At 42.7% G+C, this 27607-nt stretch overlaps 1 long non-coding RNA gene across 1 annotated transcript; it reads right to left on the reverse strand.

Annotated features, from left to right (window-relative positions):
- LOC147659371 (uncharacterized) lies at window positions 1-27114 on the reverse strand. Its single transcript, XR_015307272.1, has 2 exons — window positions 27050-27114; window positions 1-1051 (listed from the first exon to the last, which is right to left on the reverse strand). It is a non-coding gene; the product is annotated as an uncharacterized LOC147659371 (long non-coding RNA).
- Between the last annotated feature and the right edge of the window lie 493 nt (window positions 27115-27607).

The following is a 27607-nucleotide window of genomic DNA, read 5'->3' on the forward strand; positions in this document are numbered from 1 at the left end:
ACAATGATCTCAAATATTTATTCGGTTAAAAGAGACTGCATGTCTTCATCTTAACCTGGGCTAGATTTTATGCATATTTAACACTTGGACAGGGTCGGATATCGAACCTTCTTTTGAGAGTTGCCAGTCTCCACTTATCAACTGTAACTCCGCCTACAGTTTACAAGGATTGTGCATAAATAAGAGGTTCTGAGAAATGTAGACTTCCCAGGTTTAACAAAAAGAATATACAGGTTATGATGTTTTGCTCCATGCAGAGCCAAAGTGCACAAACAGCAAACCACCTTCAAGCTTTTGCTTCTTAATGTTATAAAGTGTCTTTGTATGTGCTACTGGTTTTACAATAATGGACCATACATCAACAAAGCTTCTCAATCTGAAGTGCTTAAAATATCTTACAAAACTTTCAAGGAGCACAACGAAGCACCTCAGATGTTTCCACTGAATCTTCACGACCACCATTGCTCATAAAGTTCGTGTAAGGATTCACACACCCGGAACAATTACTTCTTGCACATAGACAGAAAGGATAAACATAGAACTGTGATCAAGCACATTCACAATACTCAATCCTAAATTTTGGGAACACCATGGTTTTCCATTTCAATCCTGGTTTGTATGGCAGTCTGATGTGTAACATCTTTGCAGGGTAACGATGGTCCAACAGAGCAGAGCGTTGCATCACCAGATCTTTTAAATATAGCCTTTTTTTAACAGAAATTAATTCAAATAGTAGTGTTTTGGCTCTTCTTTTTTGCGAACCTTCGAACTCCGATACTTTATCTCTACTGAAATGAGGTTGAACCCTTCAGTCGGCAGGGTTAAGAATGGACAAGCTCAAACCAAGGCAGTTAGTTCATCTGTTGACTTTTTTCGTCGCAGTGTCAGCCACATTCACCACCAAAGGCTAGGTGGTTCCTCCGCCACTCGGCTCTTGAACAAGGTTAGCTCATCCAGGTGCATGATGGGAACATCTCGGATTACATCCATCAATCCCTCGTGCAACAGTGGGAATATCACAACGTTCAGTGCAGGTCGATCTTCCTGGAAACTAAAAGAAAAAAAAAGGAAAATATGAATCTTGAAGTAGGTGTCTGAGCAGTCTTTAAAATGTGTAGTACTGAGCTATATTTAGTAAGCTTTAATTTACTCTTTGTTTGTGATGTGCGTTGATGCCATTAACCTAGCGCTAAAATGCTTTGCTTAGAAAGCTTCAGCACAAAAACAGAATTGTTCCTTTTGTCAAGAAAGGGGAATGTTCTCATATATACACAAGCAAACATTTTGGACTCAAAAATTAACAGTGAACCAGAAAGATAATGACAGGGGAACTGTAGGACGAACAGACATACAAATGCACTCAGTACAAAAAAGAGAGGGTTGGCCTACTACATGAATTTGCATGATCACATAATTAATTGTGACAGAAATAATGAAATCAAGTGTTAGACATGACTTGCCTTGCTGGATCTTATATGTACAAGAGCAGGCTGTAAGTGGCAACTCACATAATTAGCGAATATGGGTAACCCATTGATCGCTCTTACAGCCCATATTCATATTGGAGGTTGAGACAAGATCTTCAAGAGAAGAATTGTAATTCACCAATAAAGGAAAGTAGGAACATATAACTTGGGTAATTCAATCAAAAGTGTCTTACAGACAAAACAAATACAAAAATGGGTGAGTTGTAGGAAATATGCTTTCATTAGAGAATAAATGTAATTATACTTTTTTCCACACAATGCCCAATGCGATTTCGAAATGTTGGTTTATTGTGAAATGTGGATATCCTGGATTTAAAAAAATGGCTAAAGCAAATAATTTTAAATATAATAAAATAGTGTCTGTGTCTAAACCCTCAGCTTAGAAAAAAGAAATGTACCTGAATCCACGTGATTACAGTCACAGACATATCAGAAAACAAATTCTCACCCTATAACTCTTCCATTACTTGGCTAAACAACAATTGAAAGCTATATTTACTGTGCTCGGAATGGATGGCCAAACGGGTTAATTAGTGCTGGGCAATTTGTAATGGTGAACCCTTAATTCCTTGTGTATTGGGTGGGGTTGAATTTTTCTCACTAACAGTTATTAGGGACTCTTGTCCTCAATCTTATAGTTTTGATGGTCCTGGAAGTGCAAGCAGGCGTCCTTAAAGCTCGACTATTCCTTCCTGTGAACGTTTAATTTATTTTTAGGTGCATGGCAAATAAATCACAAACTTAAAGATATGTGAAACTGCAAAATAAAATGTTGTGGCCCAACAATACCCTGTATCTGAATATGTTTATTTATATGTATTACCTGTTGTGGAATAGTACACCATTGGTGACAGAATGCAAATGGAAATGCCAAAAAATGTGACAGAAGGCATAAAGCAGTTTCAAATGAGGGGTTAGGGTTCATGTCTAATGAGAAAAGAAAACACTTCAGCACAAAAAGTATTTTTTTAAATAGAAGCACTGTGTTAAAAAAAAGACTGTGCTGTATAAATTATAGCAAAAGTCCAGATCACCTAGACCTTTGTCTTTTTGTTTTTAAGCATCTCGTGTTGTCTGCAAGGCAACGCCCGTGACATATAAAACTGTTTACAATCCACAATATAATTTTTGTGAAGCAGAAGTGCCATACCAACATGGCAGAAGATCATTCACATCAAATGAAATGCTTAAAGGTGCTATATAGGTTCTCACTTAATACAACCCCCTACGGCAAATTCCAGTCGTCCTCTGCTTGTACAGGTAGATTGCATAGTCAGCCAAACAGCACTAGAAAGCTCCTCTTAAGGGATTACCACGTTGATGGAATGGAGGGGCGAGGCAGTAAGATTACATGCATCAGGACTTGCAGATCAGAAAGGCTGTTGGGTGGGACGATATTAATACATTCTAGTACAGGCAAATGCTAGGTGCGTGCAAAATTATAAATACACCAGCATTCTTTAGGGAACATCAATATGGGAATATTATAGAATTTTTTGGGGGGGGTGAATTCCCGTTCAAAACACAATAAGAACTTTGTTTTTCTTTTACAGGAACAAAATCTAACGTCCGGTTTCTAATCTATTTTTTTTTTACATATACTTACTTATTTTTTACTCTAAATACCGGTTACAGTTGCCCTTTTCTCTCCCAATTTAAAATGATTTTTAAAAAACGCATGAAATTCACAAAGTTTTCAAAATAATTATCTGAAACTTGTGGAACTAAAGTAATGCAATTTCGCATACTTCTAACTTACAGTCCCTCTCCCAAGCCCTTTTCTCTCACATCTGGCTGAGAGCTTCTCAACATAAACTTTGGAACTGGAAGGCAAACATGCTATAGATAATGTTACCAAATTCTCTAACAAGCTACACAATAAATATCTTCACAATCAAAAGGTCGTTGGACATTTTATGCAGTTTCCGTGGCTCAGCTGAACCTAAAATAATCAAAAATGACACACTTTCAAAACAGAAACTATTTTTGCGTGACCACAAAACAAAAATCAAGAACCACAAAAAACACATTCGGTGGAGTATTGAGATTGAGTTGAAAAAAATATTTGTCTTTACATTTGCAGACTGCATACTATTATCCATTAGCAACCATGGCAGACGATCCTAGTTACCTTCAAAGCCGCCAAACACTACATATTTTTATATTTAATGTAACCGCAACACTGCAGTGCAAAATAAATATGCGCGGAAAAAATGGTGAGAATGTATTCTTGTTAAGTTTCCGGTAAGGAAATCGGACACAAAGTGTTCCTGTAAGAAACTGGGTTGTTGGTTGAGGGGGGTTAATCCTTGTTCACGGAGCAACCACAATTCTTATCAGGGTGGAGTCTCACGCAAAACGATAAATTAACCTGTGCTCAACCTTGGGTACCTTTGCAGAGAGCAGTCAGGCTTACCACAGATGCAATGTGTAAAGTATCTGTGCAACACCTCAAACAGTAACACAGTGAAAACACACCACAAAAGGATCCCACACCAATTTAGAAAAATACAGTAATTTTAAAGAAATATAAGCCCTAAACGACAAAAATCCTATGAATAGAACCAAAAATATTCAGTAAAAATAGAACAGCCAGAGCGATGCGCTGGTTCCAAAATGTGGCGGGGAAAAGGTCCAGAGTCAGCGAGCATCTCATCAACAAGGGGTTGCGATGCGAAGTCTGGCATCGATGATGCATCGCAGTCGGGGAGAAGAGTTGGTTCCAATGAGCTGCAAGGTGGCAATGCAGAGTCAAGCATCGCCGTCGAGGCTACCGTCAGCGAGAGAGGCTAGGCCCCGAATAGAGGATGCGTTGTGCAGCAGCAGCTCCAAAGAGGCGATGCAGGTCTTTGAGACAGATCCAATCTACGCAGCAACGGTGTTGCGTTGGTTCTGCTCAGGGTTGTGGCAGGCAACAGAGGAGCTGTGTCAGTTCCGCTGGATCCACAGAGGCTGGCAGATCACCGTAGACTCAATTCCCTGGGTCCAGGACTGGGGTACCGCCATTTGGCAGGGTAGACTCAGAAATGGCAGAGTCCAGGTCCTGGGTCCAAGGTTGTTGGAGCCTTCTGCCACTGAGGCTGTAGTCAGGAGGCCAGCCAACTAGCCATTGGAGACACTCTGGGTTCCTGTGTTCAACAGATGCCGCTCCAGCCCTTCTCACCCATGCACGAGGGCAGCAAGCAGCACGGCAGCACAGCAAAGCAGCAATCCAGCATGGAAGTAGTCCAACAGTGGTAGTCCTTTAACAGCACAGCAGTCCTTCTTCCTGACAGAGTATCCACAGGTGCAGAAGTGTACTGAAAATGTGATGACTGAGGTCCAATATTTACACCTGGTACTGTTCCTCTAGAGCAGAGGTCTTCAAACTTTTTGATGCCGAGACCCCCTTGTAAAACCTTTTTAGGCGTGAGGACCCCCTTCAGACAAAAGATTCTAGAAACTGGTACTCCTCATCATAAACAACTATCGACAACCATAAATGCGCCTGTTAGACCTCATCACATCCATCCATCCATCATTCATCCACCCACACTTCCACACATCCATCCATCCTTCATCCATCCACCCTTTCATCCTTCCATCCATACATCCATCCTTCATCCATCCATCCTCCCTTTCATTATTCCATCCATATATCCATCCACCCTTTCATCCATACATCCATCCTTCATCCACCCACCCTTTCATCCATCCACCCACCAATCCATCATTCATCCCCCACCTTTTTACACATCCATCCATCATTCATCTATGCAACTTTTTATCCATCCATACATCCATCATCCATCCACCCTTTCATCCTTCCATCCATACATCCATCCTTTACCTATCCACCCGTCCATCCATCCACCCATCATTCTTCCACCCACCTTTTCACACATCCATCCATCATTCATCCATGCAACCTTTTATCCATCCATCCATCCATATATCCATCCTTCATCCATCCACCCTTTCATCCATACATCCATCCTTCATCCACCCACCCTTTCATCCATCCATCCACCCATCCATCATTCATCCCCCACCTTTTCACACATCCATCCATCCATCATTCATCCATGCAACCTTTTATCCATTCATACATCCTTCATCCATCCACCTTTTCATCCTTCCATCCATACATCCATCCTTTACCTATCCACCCGTCCATCCATCCATCCATCCACCCATCATTCTTCCACCCACCTTTTCACACATCCATCCATCATTCATCCATGCAACCTTTATCCATCCATCCTTCCATACATCCATCCTTCATCCATCCACCCTTTTATCCTTCCATCCATACATCCATCCTTCATCCATCCAACCTTTCATTAACCCATCCACCCTTTCATTATTCCATCCATATATCCATCCACCCTTTCATCTATACATCCATCCTTCATCCACCCACCCTTTCATCCACCCATCCATCCACCCATCATTCTTCCACCCACCTTTTCACACATCCATCCATCATTCATCCATGCAACCTTTTATCCATCCATCCATCCATATATCCATCCTTCATCCATCCACCCTTTCATCCATACATCCATCCTTCATCCACCCACCCTTTCATCCATCCATCCACCCATCCATCATTCATCCCCCACCTTTTCACACATCCATCCATCCATCATTCATCCATGCAACCTTTTATCCATTCATACATCCTTCATCCATCCACCTTTTCATCCTTCCATCCATACATCCATCCTTTACCTATCCACCCGTCCATCCATCCATCCACCCATCATTCTTCCACCCACCTTTTCACACATCCATCCATCATTCATCCATGCAACCTTTATCCATCCATCCTTCCATACATCCATCCTTCATCCATCCACCCTTTTATCCTTCCATCCATACATCCATCCTTCATCCATCCAACCTTTCATTAACCCATCCACCCTTTCATTATTCCATCCATATATCCATCCACCCTTTCATCTATACATCCATCCTTCATCCACCCACCCTTTCATCCATCCATCCACCCACCCATCCATCATTCATCCCCCACCTTTTCACACATCCATCCATGCATCCATCATTCATCCATGCAACCTTTTATCCATCCATACATCCATCCTTCATCCATCCATCCACACTTTCATCCTTCCATCCATCCTTCATCCATCCACCCTTACATCCATTCATTTACCCATCACTCATCCACCCACCTTTTCACAAATCCATCCATCATTCATCCATGCAACCTTTTATCCATCCATACATCCATCCCTCATCCATTTACCCTTTCATCCTTCCATCCACCCTTTCATCCATCCATCCTCCATCCACCCACCTTTTCACACATCCATCCATCCTTCATCCATCCATCCACCTTTTCATCTTTACATCCATCCACTCATCATTCATCCACCCACCTTTTCACACATCCGTCCACCCTTTCATCCTTCCATCCGTCCATCCATACAGCCATCCACCCTTTCATCCATCCATCCATACATCCTTCATCCGTCCACCCTTTCATCCATCCATCCACCCATCATTCATTCACCCACCTTGTCTGTGCCTCTCTCATGGGGGGTCAGTGTCTCTCTGCTTCGTCTTCCTCTCTCATGGGAGGGCATCTCTGTGCCTCCCTACTTGGGGAGGGGGGGGCAGCCGGCTGTGAAAACATCTCACCATAAAGAACAGACTCTCAGCCACATTTCTCCTGCACAGGCGCCAGGTATGAGGGCTTGTGGGGCTTGAACCAATGATATGATTGTAATGTCCTTCTGCTGTCCTTCTGCTGTTTACTGTGTATTTGTAAAGCGCTCTGATACCTACGGGTTAAACTAGCGCATAAAAAAAAGGTTAAAAGTAAAAATAAACCCACAGCTAAGTCCATTGAACTCAAAGGGCTACAGCCTCCTCCCCCCCCCCCCCACACCCCCCCCCTCCCAGCTCCTGTATGTCAGCCTGGCTGAAACAGCTTGGACACACACAAAGGCACACCAGAGTACTATCACAGGTCTTTAAAAGACCTTTACTTGTTAACGGGGCTTTGATGTTTTTCACACCTTGGTGTGAATTAGGCGGCCTCCGCCTTGAGCACCCTCGATCATTCTGACGCCAGGAACTGCACTCTGGCAGAATCTGCGACCCCCTTCCCAGGACTCCACGACCCCCCTGGGGGTCGCGCCCCACAGATTGAAGACCTCTGCTCTAGAGCGTGGGAGAAGCTTTTAGAAATTCCATTTGAAGTCCCCAGGCATCCTGCCTGACTAACTACAAGGGGTATGCAGCCCTTTGTGTGGAAGCAGGTCATAGTTTATTCAAATGTAAGTAGGGCGGTGCTCCGCTCCACCCTCCCATCCAGCCAGTGATGGTCCATAGAGGGATACCTAAGCCCTCTATTGTGTGTGGCTCTCTAGGAGTAATCCACAAAGCCCAACTGTCAGCCACACCCTGTCATGTGACCCAGAGACAGGCTACAGCCAATACATATTTAGGAAAGGAAAATGCCAACTTTCTAAAAGTGTAATTTTCAAAAAATGTAATTTCAAATCCAACACCACCATAAATTAGGATTTTTTATTCCAATTCCAAAGATATCAAACATGAATTGGTTACTTGGTCCGATTTGGAAATTAAAGCGTTTTAATTGCAACAAGGAAACTGTAATGTTATCCTATGGAGAGGTAAGCCTTGCAGTAGTGAAGGTTTTTCACTACCAGGACATCTAAACCTTACAAATATATGTCTAACTTTTTAAATATACTGCACCCTTTCCTTTGGCCCGTCCAGGGTGTACCCTAGGGGTGACATATGTATGAAAAAGGAACGTTTGGGCCTGCCAAAAGGTTTATTTTGCCATGTTGACAGACACACACAGACAGACACACACAGACACACACAGACACACAGACACACACAGACACACACACACACACACACACACACACACACACACACACACACACACACACACACACACACACACACACACACACACACACACACACACACACACACACACACACACACACACACACACACACACACACACACACACACACACACACACACACACACACACACACACACACACACACTTTTACTAGGGACGTGTAAGTAAATAAAATATGCCAATTGGGAATACGCCAATGTTACCATGTTTAAAGAGTAAGCACATGAACTTTAGCACTGGTCAGCAGTGATAAATGTGTGCAGAGTTCTAAGGCCCGCAAAAACAAGATCACCTCAGAACTCAATTCAGCGAAGGATCTGCACATACAAACCGCAGTGGTGAGATTCTCAACCAGACCGGCAGGGAGACTGGTAATGTTGGCTTTGTAGATGATTAACCCCTAGGGTACGCTCTCTAATAACCTCAATTTCCGACATTCATCCTAGATTGACCATGGACCAAATGGGCATAAAAGCTCAAGTAAAACCTCAACCAATAGCTATGAACTCTTAAAATCTAGCCTGCATTACCATCCAACAGGGTGAGCCGCAGACTCCAGTCCCAAGACAAAAAGAATATGTTGCCAGATATATATATCTTACAAATTCATGTCCATAGCTACACTATTGAATAAATGCTGTATTTGGGGTGCTGCGCAGACCTCATTAAAGTGTTGTTGGTTGCATTATTTGCACTGCGAGTATAAGAGGTAGCTTCTCCCCTTGCTTCGGGTGACAACTCTCAGTCAGGTCAATGGTCAGATAGATTTAAAGATCTCCTCCCTTGCAATCGAATGCCTCAACGATCTCTAGGTGTCCGCCTACAAGCCCTTCCGAGGTTTCAGATTTTAAGGCCATGACATCTACACTTTTTAAAGGTTCTGCTATACTTCTCAGGGCAAAAGACGATTCACATCCTGGCACATAAAAACTTTCAATCTGCTGCCTGGAAACATCTCTCAAGCTTTCCATCTGCATGCAAGGGTGAGGAATGCCCCGCTCCTCACGAGCACCTAGAGACTCCTTGTCAGCCCAAAGCTGCGCTCTGCCCACTTACGGATAATAAATGTGATCCAACATTGCCCGCTGGCAAATCGTTCCTACATCTGCCCTTTTAGTCTGGAGTCCGAATGTATTCTGAGCATCCACAGTTCGGCAGTCATCATCACACAGATAGCCATTAACGAAAACAGCTGGGAGACCCGAGGGATATCTCGGGTTTGCGGTATTTCATTGTGCGGAGAGGTTTTTCCAGCATATCTTGTAGCAGTCCGTAACCTGTGCTGCCCCACAATCCATTAAGGACCAAAATGGATCATTCTTTACTGCCCACTTAAAGAAACATCTCAGCTGCTAACTATCTAGACCCAGAGCCATTCTGCTAGCCTGCTTCATCATTTATTTAAACATTACAATTATGTTAGACCAATTTTACAAAGTATGAATCCCAACCGCTGCTCCTTCACCCCACCCACCTATTTAGATGCCTTAAACAACTTCAGCATTGCTTTTAGTTGTTTTGATATTGATGCTTCTGAAAAACTTCAGATTCGAAGTTTTGGAACAGCCGGTTAGTCATCTATATATAAAACGTTAAAACAGAAGCACTGGACTACCTACTGCACGCGGAGTAAGACACCTATCTTCTATCTCGATTGTTTGCCCGCCTCTTTTTCCTGCAACGCCGATTAACTTTTTGTTGCAATAATGCAGCTGGCAAGGCGGTCTGTGCCTCAAACATATACACTGCAGCTCCCAACAAAAACCAAACTGATAGATCAGATAAGTACAGGCCAAATTTCACACCTACATCCAAAGGGTATCTAGGAGTAGAGTGCAACCTTTATGGCACCTTGGGCATGGTCTCTTGGATCAAGAGCTATGATGCCATCTCAACAGCTTATGCTCACTTTGCAAGTTAAGACACTACCTCTACTAATGCCACGACAGCACAATGAAAGTAAGCACCAACCTTCATTACTGCACAGAAGAATTCAGTGGATTTCATAGCATGGTTAGTCAAACAAGTGCAGTATTTTCATCTTGGCAGGAACTGTGCTTCTGTGAGAACTATGTGCCATTTAGCCAAAAGTAAATGATGCAAATTTATAGGTCTGAGATATTGCTCAATTAGCCCTACAACTGCTGGCCAAAAACAAGAGGCTGATGATTTAAATCTGTCCTACTTCTTCTGAATGTCATGCCTGAAATTCAGGGTTCACGCTAAAAGTGCATGCAAGATGGAGTCACACAGTGTGTGGCGAGGAACAAACCTAACTCATTTGAGTCCGGAACTTAGAGAGCCGTTTTAAGAAGTTAGCATATTGATTCAGCAAAATAAGTGGAACCAACAACAAGGTGTACTGAAATTTTGAATTAATCTCACCCAAGAGCGATCCAGTCTGGCCACATTCCAGACCATTGTTTTTCACTCACTATGCCAATCCCACCTGAACTGCTCGGCCAGACCCTTTTCAGAAGTAAACACAGGCAACTCCAAACTGGGTTTAGCCTACTTAGGCATCGTCAATGAGCTACAGCTTGAGTACTGTAACCCGGTCATCACAAACCCACATCTGGCCATACCCATGTCACGGAGAGCACCTAAAGCAACAAGCAACAAAATGATTGAAGGAATGTTTGAATTATTCTCAGCCACTGGCAACACAAGCGACCTAAGAAGGGAGTGATCAGTGAGATATAGTTTGAGTTCTGTGGTACAGTGAGCGCCGGTCCCACGCCTAAACATACCCATCGTAATACGGCATCTACTGCAACAACAGAGAAATAAATATTAGATGACAATCATGGTAATGTCCGTAGCTATTCCTGCAGCCTTTAGGATGGCTTGAGGCATTGCTATATAATCAGTTGTTTCCGTTTTTTAAAACAAACATTTGTGTTGACCACTGACAATTTTAGGACAGCACAGAAAGCCATAAGTGTTTGCCCATATGCTTGATTATATGGTTAACAAAATGGCTGTAATGGGGGGGGAAACTTTTATAATGAATGTCGGTAAACACACAGTACTGTGTAGATTAACGAATCAAAGGCGTGGATCTCTGAACCATAAGCAGGCAGCTGCAAGCTAAGAGCGCATTCAAACACTGAAGCACCATATGAGGTAAAAACAGGGCTTAGGTCGAAGGTAAAAGCGGTCTACCCATGATTTTCTGACGGTAGACACAGACTACCCTGCTGCAAAGCTGGCCGCTTTCAGGGGAGTGCCACGTTCCTTACTACTTCTCCTGGAATTCACAGAAATATGCTGAACTAGCCCCAGTGTCGTTTTCTGACACCAGGACACTTTCAACAGCACCTGCACCGGGTCTGCTTTTGTTCTGAGCAGCAACGTGAAGGTAGGGAAGGAGCTTATCAGATGCAAGCTGGGCCCATAACAAAAGCAGGAGTTAAGGGGCCATTAGGCCTCTTTTTGTTGGTGTATCCTAGCTGGGAGCCTCACAACTAGATGCAATGGAGGGGAAACAAAAGCTCACATCATATCACTTCACAGTTACTTGAGAGAAATGCTTTTGTGCAGTCACTGTATATAAGGGATATACATACAATGTAAGAATTTCAGATGTGTTTGTCGCTTCGGTATTTACACAAATAATTGAAATACCACTATTTTGCTTTATTTCTTTTATAGCGCTTTAGCACTACTCATCCCTGTGCAGGGTGTCAGAGCGATTTACATCACATGCACTGATTATACATTGACAATAAATCATATGTGTGTACATCAATAGTACGGATGTGTTACATAAGACAGTGAAGGTTACAAGTTGTAGGAGCCACATGTCCCTCATACCTCACTGTGCTATATTAGAAGGATTGCAAATTATGAACTGCAAGTAACAAAAGGATCTCTGTCAGAAGTAAGCCACTTACCCTTTACATAAAATAGAAATCTGTCATTGCTTGTTATATACTGCGATTGCAGGAGACATATTAACCCTCAATATTACTTTGATTCAAAACTATGACTAGGCAAAACACAGATCTCTCCAGCAAATAGGATATCCTGCAGCATTATTTTACCAAATTATTATTATTCCCTAAGATTTAGCTGGCAAACAAAGATCTCTGCAGCAGGTACCTGAAGATATTTTAAAATACAGGCATTGCAACCAATTAAACAGTACAGATTTACTGCCACATTTCTGCTTGTTGCCAATTGCTTGGTGGCTGGGTGAAAAAAAAATGCACACGTTGAAGCCCATATTTTGCGTCTTGGTTGCATCAACATTTTAGCACAACCCCAAAGCAAAGTCTTCTTTGTTAAATATTTAAATGTACTCAAATGTACTCATGATAGACCTGCCAAACATATGTGAGGTCTTAAGATCTGAAGTCAGTTCTTGTGAAGTCATAGGTTGTGATGCCATTTCCTGTGATGCCACATGAGATGTCACGCGCTGTGGTGTCACTTCATGTGATGTTACGCGCCATGATGTCACTTCCTGTGATGCCACGCGCGGTGAGGTCACACTCATTCTGTCTAACTTGGTGAGCCCCCCCCACTTCTATTTTGGGGGGGGATTAGAGTCTTGGGGAAGACGACTGACTCCTTGAATCTCGGCAGAACGTTTACACACAGTGGGCGGCGCGCTCATTTGCTCTTAAACGAAAGTCCTACTTTTGTACGATATTATTTTGGAATCCGGCACTACATCTGTAAAAAAAATAAATAAATAACTCCACCACCTCCCCATTTGCTTCATACCTAGCTCGCGGGAACAAAAAAAACCACATAAATAAAAGAATTAGCTTTCAGCAAAACTGCCACCAAAATAACCGCCTCTGCTCCACTGCCTGTAATCTTCCCCGCTGGAGGAGGCGGGAGGTCAACTTCAAAGTCAAAAGGAAAAGGATGATGTGTGAAATCACTTCAATAGCCGACAAGAGAAAGATTTTAGCACAATAAAGCATAAGAAAGTCCATCCGCTAGTTTACGAGTCGGGTACAATTTGCAACGCGCATACACAACTCCACTGCGGCTTCCACACACATGCAGGGCAGGGAGGTTTTTTTCAGCTCTCGCCAAACTCGTCACACTTCAACAATCTCGGACAACAACAATTCTTAGCCACTTTGGCTGGAGCGACACTTTAAAAAAATCTTAATTTTTTAAAAGTACTAACAAAAGTACAACGATTGTATTTACACACACAAAACAGAATCTATTCACATAGATTAAAAAAAATTAAAATAGTACTAATAAAAAGCACAACCATTGCATCTGGTAATACCTCACAACAAACAACACATATGTACTTGATGTAATGCATTCATTTGCAGTCTACTAAAATACACTTCGATATCTGAAACTGGCCATTCCTCCCCACATGCTCACACTTTTTCAACCCTTCCTACTTCTCTTTGCCAAACTCTCTGCCTTTGACCCCAATCCGCTCTCCCTTACTCTGTGCACGATTTTCTGACATGTATTAGTTCTATTTACCGTGCAGGAGACTTTGCAAAGCAATGGTGGAAAGTTGTCCACGGGTAAGATTATAGAAGAATGAGGCACGGCTTGCAAACTGAAGTCTTGAGATGGACCGTTCTTTGGCCGGAAGGAGGATAGTGGTAGGGTGAGACCTGACACTTCTCCTGCGATGCAAGTATGGAGGAGCAAGTCTAGGATGTGTTGGGAAGCCGTTCTTCAGTCTTGAGACCATACAAGTAGAAGGCTCAAAAATCTTTACAGTATAAATCCTGGCGACTCTGAATGCACGGATGCTGGTAGAGATGATAAGCTTGGTGGTCCTCTTATTGGGTTTCTTTGGGAGGAGAGCTTAGTAAGCCACCCATCTGGTTTTGAAGTGAACGTGTGTCAAGCAAAAAACTGGGGCAGATGACAAAGTTGGGAATTTGACGGATGAATTTCCTTCCCTAGGTAGATCTGACAGACGGCTGTGTGCAGCGCTGTCTCTTATGGATGGAGTGTGGGCTCTGGCTCATTAGGATCACATTTCTGGGTGTAGAGACACCAGATGGAGTTACTTCTTTCATGCACACACCGATTTATAGTATGTTCGTACTATACAGTGTCAATTTGCACTTTCATTAGTAAACTTAAATAATACTGTCTCCTACATGCAGTAAGCTGAAATAACTGTACACACCTCACTCTGTACTAGAAGAGCCTACTTATGTATATTTTTGTAATCAAACATTTACTACCCTGTCTTACGTTCACGAGCAAAGCATAGGCAACCACGGTTTACTCATAGTCAATCATAAATAGCCTTGGTTTCATTCTTTTGAACACGCATTAGACAAGGTTCATGCCTCAGGCTACTTTTACTGATCATTTCAATGTAGCATTTCACCGAAAACGGTACGAAATTAAGAGTTATATTACCGTAACTTTTTTTTGTCGACTAGGGCATGCTGGCACCATAAGGATGACAGGAGCCCGGACACAAGCCAAAACACTAGGCCCCTTATACCTTGTTTTGGTGGTAAAAAGCAGTTATATTTGGAGGTCCAGCAGGTCCCTCACACCAGTGGACCCAGTGCCATAGAACACTTTGCATTATTGACCGTTCACATGACGACTGAAAGGTAAGGTCCTGGAATAAAGATTCCAGTTCAGTTCAGTGTAACTGACCGTGGTCCTGCCATCGGAGGATGGTAAAGGTAGACACGACTAGGCCGAGAAACTGAAGCCCCCTTTCCGATCTCCAGTTTGACCTTACAGGTAACTTAGTACTGACTTTACTTGAATAGTGGAGAATGGAATGAAGTGTTGATTTGCTTCTACATGAGCAATAACAAAAAAGAAACCCAGTGTGTGTCTCCCAGCCAGAATGAGAGCCAGGTATTTCAAGCCCGAGGGTTTCCAGTACTTTGATGTTGCCAGTGGTGGATGAGGTAAGGGATTTGGAAGCTTCTCAACAGAGGATGTTTGCCTTTGTCAGCCCGAGTGCCCATGTGCCCAAAGTATGAAGGTTATGTATGAAAAAACTTGAAGTGTTCTCCAAATTGTAGAAGGCATGCCCTACACTGTAGCCAATTATGTTGTCTAAAGGAGTTGACATGAAACCCTGCCCAGCGATTTGAACTCAAAGAAGTTCTTTCCAGGAATGAGATTTAGATTTAAAAGCCAACGCTTGCTGCACAGTCTCGACAGAGAGCCTGCACCGGAAAAGAAAATGGCACGACACTTGAAGCTGCTGCTTTGTTTCAAACAGTATTACAAGAAGAAAACTATTCTCAATGATAGAGCTGAAAAAATCTTGGAACCAATAATACATTTTGTCCTCGTCACATTAAAATATTCGAGGCACTATACTAAAAATGCTAAATGAAGTAGATATCGAGGAATTGGACACATTCGGGTGAGTACAGTTGACTTTGAAGAATCACTGCAGAGCAGGATAAACTAAAGATGCTACTGGGTGGCATATATGTCACATGTATACTTACCATTCTGAAGAGTATTAGCATTAAAGATCACCCACAAATTAAGGTAAGGATAGCCTAGCCATTGCCAAAAGTGTTACACACATATTCTCAATACCTCAAAACAGTAGTACTAGTCACCTAGATGACATGTTTCTAAATCGTCTCACTAGGATAGCATACACAACATCTTCAATTACATTTTTTTTATTACAGATCGAACATGGACATGTATTTTGAATACTGCCGAATCGAGCTCCATCCCTTCATGTAAATCTATGTTCCACTCAAAGGTGCCTCTCCAAAACATAGCAATGTTGCTTTATAAAAATACAAGTTACAACCCCTAAAATAGACAATGTTGTTGTCCTCCCTTTTGCAGCATGGAGCTCAGCCACGTTATTGTCAAGCATTTTCAATCGATGGTCTGAATCTTAGTTTCTTAGACAATCAAATATGATAATGCAGAAGAGGGCGGGGCCTTGTGAATGCAGCACCTTACTCTTGGCAGCAGATCAAGCACAACCGTTCCCTAATTCAGAGAGCTTCACTAAGGAAAGCTTCAATCTTCTCAAGCGGTGAGAAGTAGTAGAGGAGGGATACCAGGCGCCCACACATTGAAGACCTGCTGACTGAATTTTTCATGTTGCTTTCCTGACTTTAAAAAAAAAAAAAAAAAAAAAAAAGCAGTGGCAAAGCTTATAGATCTCACCTATGCAAGATATTGTCTTTGTCAATGTGTTAGTCATGTTGCACAGCAGAATGGCTGCCATAAAGCATGACTGAAAGTAAAAAATAAATAAAAAAATGATGAGGCAAGCGGCATTGGCTGAGTTCTATCGCTTTTTAAAAATTGCTGGCAGGTGGCATCTCAGAGGGAGTGTGGGCATGCAACATGGATGTCTCCTGCACAGAATTCCCGCTAGCAATAACATTTTTTTTTTTTAAAAAGACTAGAGGAGTATAGCGTTAGCCACGCCATTAAACGTGAAAAAAAAAACTCCAGCCATGCCTCAAAGCAACTGTGCTGTTGTGCAACATGGCTAAAAACAAGCACGAGACCTATTGGCTTTGACATTTGACAATACTATCTTTTTCTGGTGGGAGCGGTGGAAGTAATGACTGAATGGTGCAAGAAAGAACAGGAGGGTGGGAGTAGGCAAGCAATGACTAGAGGGTGCAGGCAACAACGGGAGAGGGAAATGCAAGCAACGACGGGAGTGTGGGAGGGGGCAAGCAACACAATGGCTTTTGGGAGGAAGGGTTTGGGGATAGTTACACAACGTGGGCAAGAAAAAATGCATGGTTGGAAGGGGCAAGCAACAAAGCAACAACAACAAAAAGATTATCACCTTGTGCAATAATCGTTTGCACATGTATGGTGCTTCAATTGGACAATTTTCCTCTATGTAGAAAAACAAACTACAATGTGGAACGGGGAGGGAGCAGGGGGTGTAACAGCCTGCAAATACATGCACACCTATACTCTTATGGAGTGCAACAACTACAGGTATAATGTAGCTCCAAAAGCGTGAGCAGTGGAATCACACTTGCCAAGGAAGCAGTACTTGGGTCTTGCTCTAGAGGAGGGATAAACACAGGGAGGAAGTGAAGTCATACACATGGACGAACGAGAAAAAAAAAGAAACGAGTGACAGAGCCAACCAATTGTAAGCTATGGGTGGACTCAAAGCTTCCTGTAAGTAAACAAAATATCTTGACAGTGACAGCACATGCACTGTCTCAGGTGAGATCTAAAACACTCGGTCTCAAGTAAGAACATTGGATGTGGCTTTCACTCCATAGGGGAAAAGGCAAGGAGCATGTAAGTTAGTAAGACATGGGCCCAGGGACCCCCGACTTTGGATAGAACAACATTTAAATCAATAATCAACTGTTCTGAATTATTAAACCGCACAGAAATATGTTGGTATAACTGAAAATAATCGTCCTCTGGCCTGCGTGCGAATCTGGTGTTCACTGAGGCTATAAGCTCCTGACATGTACCAGAATAGTTTGCCAAGTGGGTGGCTAGTTGGGGAAGGAGGAGTTAAAAAATACTATGGCTGTCTTTTTTTAAATAGGGAATGGGTGCAGTTACCGATTCCAAGAAAAATAAAATAGTTGTGGACCTTTTGTAGGAGTTCTTAGCAGGCACAGAGTTCTGTGTCACGTCTGCAAACACTGGAAAAAAGTTTTCAGCCGGTCCAAAAGTCTTAAAAAGTCGCATTGCAAACTATAAAATGAAGAAAACACTTACATTTCTGTGGGAGCGTTGCTCTCAGTTGAAGGTCACAAGTCCCTGCTATTCAACTGCACAGTTTCAAACGTATACCACACATGATGGAATAGCTACACGATTTTTAGAAGGCATGGGATGATTCTACAGTTAAAAGCATGTACGTCTCACAGTCACCTGCTACATGTATTGTGGAAAAATGAAGGTCACATCAGAAAGTATTCACGTTGAACAGGATAAACCAAAGTATAATTATTTTTTTTAAATGTGATTATGTCATTTTGTGGGCACACACACGTGTGTCATGGCATATATACGTTTTACACAAAGCGCCATTTTTTTAAAGCTATCGATCTGGGTTGGAACAGTAAATACAAAAAATATCAAAATTAAGTAGAGCAACAGCTCTTTTTTTTTAATAAGTGGTATGGCCAGCAGCAATGGGCCAACTGGTCCTCCCCCCAAAAAAACTCAGATTAACAGTTTAAATTAAAAAACAAACAGTTCTGCCAAGGACATAGGCAGCAGGTGGAAGTGTGAACCTATGGAGAGTTGGTGGGCAGCACTGTGGACGGGAGGAAGAACACAAGCTAGAGCCAATGAGCCAGAGCGCATGGGGAGGATTAGCAGCAGATGGGCGAGAGAGAGAGGAACACAAGAGATAGAGGGAAGGAAGCACATGGAAAAGGGAGAACAATGTGGAGCGTAGGGTGGAAAGAAGCACACGAGGAAGACAACTGAACAACACATACTCTTATGGAGTGCTTAACAAAAAAAAATAGTTTTCAAAAAGTAAGCAGTGGAAGGACACAAGTTAAGAGGCTATGCTCTTGGAAGGGACAAATACAAGACAGAAAAGGCACGCCATCGAACTAGAAACAAGTAAATGAGAGGATCAATAAAGACAACCAATTTTAAGAAATGAGTAGGCTTTAAGCCCACTGTAAGTTCTTGGTAATATGACATTTTATACCATACAGCTGCAGCATCTGTTAGGCTCGAGCTGAAAAATGGCCAGTCCAGTACAGCTCGTGCAAGAGGAGATGTTTCCATAATTCATGGCACATCTTTGATGTGTAAAATTAAAATCATGTGAAAGGACAAGACTGTTGAATTTGTACATGTCCGATTCTAATTTTTCATGCACAATGGCAGGCCAGCCCCTTTCAGAAACCTAAATACATGGACTCTTTTTAGTGTATTAAGAGAACAGAACCAGGAGGGGTGACTGTGCCCACGAACATGAGCACTGAGGCTGGTGTGGGTGCGACGGTCCCAAGAGTGGTTCCTCATTATGTAATGCATAATTAGACCTGACAAACAGAAAACATTTGATTGTAAGAGAGGAATGAGTGGGGCCTCGTGTCCATGACTATATGACCATTTGTGCAAGGTCTAAGGAGAGCGGGTATGGCTCGATGCCAGCACCGGTCATGAGTCACAACTGACTCCACTCAAATAAAAGAGCCTCCCCACACAAGCTAGAAACCCACTCTCAGGTTAGGGTTCCAGCTCATTTTGTCTCACAACGTGTGGGTCCACTCACCACTGGGTGACAGTGTGAAGGGAGTCAATATCGTGTGACATACAGTGGGACCATGTGAGTGGGCAAGTCATCATGCAATGTGAAGAACAGCCACTAAAATCATCCAATGAGCTTTGAGACAACACTCTAATCGTACCTGTTCCCATTATAAATGATGCTTTTGTCTTGTATCTCTTTACATTTGTCGTATTTGGTTTCTTTCCTCTAAACTCCACATGCCAAGGCTTCGTAACACCTATATTATTCACAGGATCTCTTTCGGTTACACCACTCTTCTATGTTAAGGAACAAACTGCACAGATAACTACAACACCAGTTAATAGTTCTAAAAATGTCAGGCATTTTCAACAAGATCTTAAAATAATAAAATCAGGATTACATTGATATTTTTTCTGGGTGATGTTTATTAGGTGTTGGTGTCTACAAAATCTTGTTTTTCTTCCTACTTTAAAAAAAATCCACTTACCACAGGCGGAACGGTAGGTAAATATAGTATGAAGCGCTTCAAGATAAATATTTAAATTGAACGCAATTTCTCTTTCTCGCTAGCTCTGATTTCTTTAAACAACGCTATTTCTAGAAGTGCCACAAAGAGCGCACAGGCAAGCTGTTGATGACAGTGTTGGAAACAACATGAATTCTCTTTCTCAACAGGACTCAGTGATTCGAAAATTAGATAAAATATTCCAAATACGCAGGCAGTTAGATGGAGAATTGATAGCAAAGCTAGGGGAGACGGAGCCTGCAGGGTTTTGTTTCTGCTCAAGTTGATGTTGAGTTGGCGGTCATTGATAAGGTCAGCAAAACATACTGTGCTACTACGGATATGAGTGGTTCAGGATGGCTGAGAGCTTCACAGAGACAGAGTCCGGAGTAAACACGGGCAGAAGAGTAACCTAGCATTTAAATTAGTGACAATATTTAAAAGGATATGCATGGTCATTCGTGCATTTTTACAATGATGGCTGTCACTTTTTTTTTTATTAGAATTTCTTTTATTGTTTCAAAACACAAGAAACAACGAACGAGCCAATTCGCTCTATGGGCATCGAGCTGCAACTCGGCAGTCGTGTTGTCATGATTGGCCAAAGGAAAAACAAACATGGCAGAAAAGAAGAACACCCGACCGCCCCCCTACCCTCCTCCCTCCAATTAAAAAAGCTGTGCACCCAAGTAGTGGTAACAATAAAATCGAATCAGAAAAGACCCATGCAAAGGAACACACCACGTAGTAGAAATATTTGCGGTGGGCAGTCCGGGGGGGGGGGGGGGGTCCGCAAGTCGCAGATATTTGGGGCAAGTAAGCTCCGTAAATTTGGACGTCAATAGTGCAGGGAAATGTGCCCATAGGTCATGAAAAGAGGCCCCAGGGTGGGCCAACGAAAGGGAAATAATCTCCATTCCCATGATACCCCCACATCCCATGAAGCCATCTGGCGCTCACTTTTTCTAAAGTAAAAACACCAACATTATTAACTGACTTTTTTCTAACCAAGAAATACTCCTTCGTGAAGCTATAACCAAAGCCCCGTATCCTAAAAATAAACACGAACTTGACTTTTTTATATTGCTATATTGCCAGAAAGATAAGGGCCCCTTCTGATTCTTTCGCTTAGTGTGTCAAGGTACTAAACTGGATCCCAGGCTGAGATTTTCATTCTGTTGGAGAAATATTTACTTTGTTTCAAAATATATATTTTATTTTAACTAAATGTGGACTCCTAGTCTTAGTTGGAGGCAGCACTTTTAAAACAGACGCTATTGTCCTTACCAAAGTTAGAGGTGCGAGGTATTGGACATTACCAAAGGAGAGGACTTTAAGTTATATTTTCATCAGAAAGTTGTTTTCTTTTGAAAAGCACAACCTTAAAGAGGTGTTATTTGCAGACTAAGGCCAAAGTGTCTCCTATATCCATAATGTCCCAAATCAGTCCACGAGGACCGATGCCATGACGAATGTTTAGGAGAACCATAGATCACAGAAATGATGCCCATTTAGATAAATTATATACAAATTTATCTTGTGGAGGTTCGAAAAATCTGGTGTTGCCTCAGACCCTCACAAATCAATGCTAGCCAACCCGACTTTACCTTGCAGTATATGCCCTTTAAAGGTGTTACAAGTCGTTAAGATAGATACTATGATAAGAAAACAAACTGTAAATTCATTGATGGACGCAAATTACGATTCCACACTAGAGAACAGCTTTTCAAACAATGGTCATCTTCATACACAACATTGTTATGGTAGAAGATGACTGATTGGTGGTATATATGGGTCATGCTGTATGGCTGTTGATCAGCAAGGCAAATGATGCATTAGACATAGAAAGTGAAAGGTGTTTTGAGGTGTCTCGTCGAAATTCAAAAGTCAAAATACATACATATACACATGTATCATGTAAAGGCTGAAGGTGGTGTAACGCCCCAGGCAAAATGTACATGCATGCATTTCGAATATATATGTATGTACCTGCAAAAGGTGGATGTGAAGAATGTTCCTTTTCTAGCCACCTGAGGGAAATATTGTAGCTAGACAGTGAAAATATTAAACAGCAGTGCAAAAATAGGGACACTTAATGAATTCTATGTCAAATGCACATATTCCCCATCCTGAAGTATTCAGCAATCAATCGTATGACCCCGACGCACCTCTACTTCTATCCTCTCAACAATAAAGATGGGGGCTTATGTTCATTTTTGAGAATCATCGGGAACAGAAAATGGTCAGCAGAGCTGCATTTTTAACTTTTCAGTCACATCACATTTTCCAAGGTATTTATTTCTTGCCAAAATACCAGAGTACCATTTACATGCTCTTGGGTCTGCCAAGTGCTTTACTTAAAAGGCTGTTGGTCTAGTGGGAGGGGAGAAGAGCGTGTTAGAAAATCACTGTGGCGCGCTCTTGATTAACAGTTTAATGGTTCATTTACAAATAAAGAAGTTGTAAGATTATTTAATTTTATAAAAGACCCTGTGTGTAAGAATGGTGTAGTGAAAATATTCACTTGCTCCCTTTATTCTAGGTCTATACAACATTTGAGGATTTCATTTTTGGGCATTTCTTGGTAGGTTTGTGCTGTTTTTATGGAACCATTCCTCTGTGTTTCTTTTAAATCTTCTTTTGTGGGCAGTTTGATTTTATATATATATGCATTCTTCTTTCAGAACAGTAAAAACAGTCACAGCAGCTGGCTTTAAAGCTTCAATTAATTTGGTTCCTTCATGCTTGGTCTACAGTGCACACAAACGAGTCTTAGCTTGCAAGAGAAACATCAAAAATATATCACTCAACTTAGCTACCGACTGACTCTGCAAAGAAAGCACATGCTGCTATAAATACAAAGCTCCCAAAGGACTTCATCCAATGTTTTGTCTTACATCTGTCCAACAGGTTTCTTGCAAATCGTATAATCTCTGCCTGAAAAGTCATATTTGAAGTCTACTTGCTGAGAATGAAGGCTCCATCAGCCATTGACATCTCTGTGAATGGATGAAGGGCAGATAGAACGTGTGATCAGCGGTCGTTGACCCAGTGACCTCGATTGTGAGCATTTGGGGGCATTAGTCAATAAGTTTTTGGCTATGTAGTCCTAAGCAAACCCTCTACTTAGCAGGTCCCCGTTACTCTGCTGCAAACAAGGTGTGCTTATTAGTTCCAGATATGGCATTAGGCTCAAGAGGAACACTCTGAATTTGGGATTTTGTACAGACAGCTCCAACTTTGAAATTCCCATCAATTGCTTGTACAATCTGAGGCTAATCACCGCTTTGCATCAGCATCTAGAGCCAAATCAGTTTTGGCCATACCAGAAGCATTTCTGTACACCCTGAAAAAAGGCACCAAGATATTTTTTTGGTGTCTTGGGAATGGTATCCTTTTTACCTCCAAGATGTTTTGTCACGGTACAGACGAAAGCAAGTAAACCTATATTTGCAAAAATATTTCTACAAAGAAATCAAAATAGAATATAAATGATCTAACTGCATTCCACATCTATAAATCGCTCAGTTTTAATAAAGTGTTTTTCATGAAAGACTGAGTAGGAACCGTAACATTAAACCACTGTATTTTTATTGGGATGCATCAGCACTTATAGGTAATGAAGCTATAAAAATGTTGATAACTATATTTAACAGGTAAAGCGGGTGAAAAGGAATGCATTGGGTTTGACCAAAGGGCACGAATAAAGAAAGGCCCCTTCCACGCTTGCATGGCCACTGCGGGTTCAGTCTGATGTAGCCTTCCCATGGTCTCGTTTCCTTAAACCTACTGGCATTAAGAATTCCCAGCATGCCACTTTAAAACAATTTTAGGAACAAAAAATGCCGCACTGGCTTGGTAGAAGGGAGGGAAAAAACACCAATAAACATCACTATTCAACACAGCTAATCCAGGCCCTGGCAGAGCGGCGAGGTTCTGGTGTAATTATCCCCAAAGCGCTGTCTTTCCTGAAAGGAAGAGTGTTATTTACATCCACCTATCCTTCACGGGGGGCCTCTGGAGAGCGGGCCGAGGATGCCTGGCGAGGCAGTGAAAAAAATGCGCAGAAGTAGGACAATTCCCGCGCGCCCCTCACTGCGGAGCGCCTCGGAATACCAATTGGCGGCAAATCTCCCCGGCTCCCGAGGAGCAGCGCGCGTGGGCTTCAGGAGCGAAGGCGCCTCGTCGCGGGCTGCCTGCGCTTTTATTAATAACCTTTATCTGTTTACATGCAAGTAAAACAAGCCCCATCTAGGTCAGCACGCGAGACGATGCAAGAGCCGACGGGTTGAGTTTTTTTTTTCCTTCTCTCTTCTTCATTTGAACTTGGACGTCTTTCACGGCTTCCGTGTTAAGACACCCCCGTCTGTTGTCATTTTTAATGCTGACGGAACACGCGAGGAGAGCGCGCGCTGCGAACGCTGTGGAATATTTCAGGCGCGCGAGTCCCCGCGAGCGGTCCGCAGAGGCCGTTTGTGGACGACATGATGCGGAGGCGAGAGGAGTCAGGGTTATATGTGTGAGGAGGGGAGGGCCGTTCAGGGAGAGGAGAGAAAGAGTGATTGCCTGCAGACCCTTGCAGAATCACGAGAGGCCAGCAGTGGCGGCTGGTGGATTTTGAAAGTGGTGGGGCGAAAAATGTTGTCCCCGAATGTAATAAGCATACTGCAAAAAGAGGGTGCGGTGGGGTTCTCCCACCGCAAGAAAAGGTTGAAAAAAATTGAGCCCTGAGAGATCGCCAGTGGCTTAGATTAATTCAAGCATATCATCCACCACCTTGTTGTTTTTGCATTGTGTTTCTTACCCTCTTCTGACCCTCTCTTTGACATTTTGTTGTAAGGATTGTATTTGCATCCCACACATAGAGTATGTAGTTGCCTTTGCACCTTCAACAGTAATCCATGAAGAAAAGTAGCTTCTGCACGTCTAAAACAGCTTTGGCAGGAGTCTCTATTCCAGAATCACAGCCAGATCCTACAAATGATCTAAGAGATCATCAGAAATTTCAAATATGTTTAGCTTACAATCACTCATTTGTATAGAATCAGATTTAGTAGGAAAGACTACAGGAATTGCTTCCATCAGAGCATCCTGGGGTCCAATCAATGTAGCCATGTCCCTCTGAGCTTGTTTTTGCATTTTGCCTTAGGCAACCAAGCTGCCTTTGACTTCTTCTGACAATAACATCAGACCAATTAGCATTATATTATAAAAGGACCTGGTCAGGTAGTCTGGCTGGACTGTTCCCTTTAGATCAGAATCAAGATGATTTCCATTTGGATGGGTCCAAACTGTGGTGGCATGGTATGTTGAGCCCTGCCAATCAGGAAACTCAACTACTTCCTGCCATATTAAGCATGGTTGATATATCTGGTGCTAACCTTGCTGATTCCTGGGCACAAGTACACTTTAATACCTATCTCTGGTAAGGGAAGGGTGCAGAAAACAGAATTAGGTAATTTGTCTGGGACGATGCAAAGAAAGTCTGGCAGCTACGAGAACGTTGTAATTCTCCCTCCACCAAGTGTGGAAACACCACGTATGTAAGAGTTAAGAACTCGATTGAAGTGAATTCCGTGTGTTATATCAATTATCACATTTGTACAATCTCAACCCACCTTAACCAACCAGACAGAAAGATCCGACTCCATGATAGTGTTCTAGTTTGTCATATTTAATTTAATGTGAAGCAGCATATTACCTAATGTTTTAATTGAATAATTTGATGTGTATTTATCAGTGGAACCAGGAACATAATTAAAGGCGGTTGAATAGGTAAATACTGAAATTGAAATATCAAACATTTATAACAGTTGCCAGGGAATGTAATTTACAAAACGAGGTTTACAAACTCGGGGAATTCGCTGATACTCAGCAGAAGCTGCAGCAGCCACGAGAATGCCTGATGAGGACTCGCTACACCTCACTTGACAGACTGCAAACTCCCCCTCCCGTGACAGGAAAGATTGTTAGTCAGTACTGTTTTGTTTTTTTACTTTTCGTAACCCAAATCCGGAACTGGCCTAAATGTTTCATATAAGGCCATCAATGAGACAACTTTAAATCATGTTCTAGTTCAGTAGGGATTAAAGTAACTAAATGCATTTTCAGTTTTTCCCCTCAAGATTCTATCACGGTAAAACAGATTTTCATGGGTATTCTGCTCATTGCTAGTGCACTGGAACTGGCCTCACATCCTCAGCACTCTGTAAAGGTGCTTTGCACTGTCATGGTGCAGACACAGTCAAAAACAGCTGAGGATTAACCTCTATGTGGTGTGCCCCTCTCTGCATTCTTCCGATTCGGAGATGGCCATACCAGGACTGTCCTTGTAGCTATGCTTGGCCTAAGCTCCTAAGCTAAGTGAGTCAGCAGGTGTGACGAGGTTCACTCGATGAAAAGGCGCTCAGCCAACAACAAGGGCTAGGTGTAGAAAGCCTTTTTTTTCGAGCATTAATGTCACAGCGCACATTGCAGTTACTGCCATCTGCCCAAAATGTGCAGGATAAATATAGGCAGGGACCCCACAGATGAGGCTTGCCCCCTTCACCTGTGTCTGCGTATCAACTGTTTATCAGGTGTTAGACTCCTGGTCTTTGCACATCTCCTTGCCCCGTACCGTCTCAGACCGGGCTGTTTTACACGACGAGCCACAAGTACAACTTCCCTCTGTGCTCTCACAGAGGACCATACAGTGCACCCTGGCCTGACACAGCCTATTACAACAAACCAAAATGGGCCTGGGCCCGGCAGTTATTAATTTGTTTTACTTTGCTCTGCTGACTCATTCACAGACACATATGATGTACACGAGTTGGAGTCACCGGAACGAACCTGCAGTGCTGTGTGCAAGGACACTGCCAGCACAGTCTGCAGACCGCAATAAATCATGTGTCTAAACACTGAGACACACACCGGTGCTAAAATGCCCTCCAACTATTATGTATGAAGCAGGTTCTTACCGCAAGTCGAGTCTGCGCAGATTCATTTGCCTTCCCGCCTGGAGCCAGTACCGCGCCCTTTCCCAAATCCTCACAGAGTGGTCCCACCCCACCCTGTGACGTATTAAGAAAGGGTGGGGTTACAATGCTCTCCACTCCGTGATTGACGTGGAGGGTTAGCTCTACAGGGCTTGCATCCGATACGCCCAGGGCTAACTTTACCTCCACGGCATCAGGGGGTGGAGACTGTGCCTTAACCCTCAGTTTTTGCCGAGTTGATGACCTCACAGGCCTCAGGGCTGAGAGACTATCAGCCCGGCAAAAACGAAGACTTCGAGCCCGCCCAGGGGGAGAACGTAATCACCGAGTCATGTGTGTGTGTGTTCCACCAATTCCAGCAACGTCCAAATGTAAATGTGTGCATTTAAAAAAATAAAAAGATTTAGCATTGTTCCGGTTGGAACATTTTTACTATTAATGTAAAGGGGGCGGAGCCCCGGCGCCCTAATACAGAAACCGCCACTGGAGGCCAGGCGGGGCAAAGTGGGGGATGGGAGGCCAACGGCTGCGTCAGCCAAA

Source organism: Lissotriton vulgaris, unplaced genomic scaffold (assembly GCF_964263255.1).
Source record: "Lissotriton vulgaris unplaced genomic scaffold, aLisVul1.2 SCAFFOLD_2749, whole genome shotgun sequence".
In the NCBI taxonomy this organism is placed as follows: domain Eukaryota; kingdom Metazoa; phylum Chordata; class Amphibia; order Caudata; family Salamandridae; genus Lissotriton; species Lissotriton vulgaris.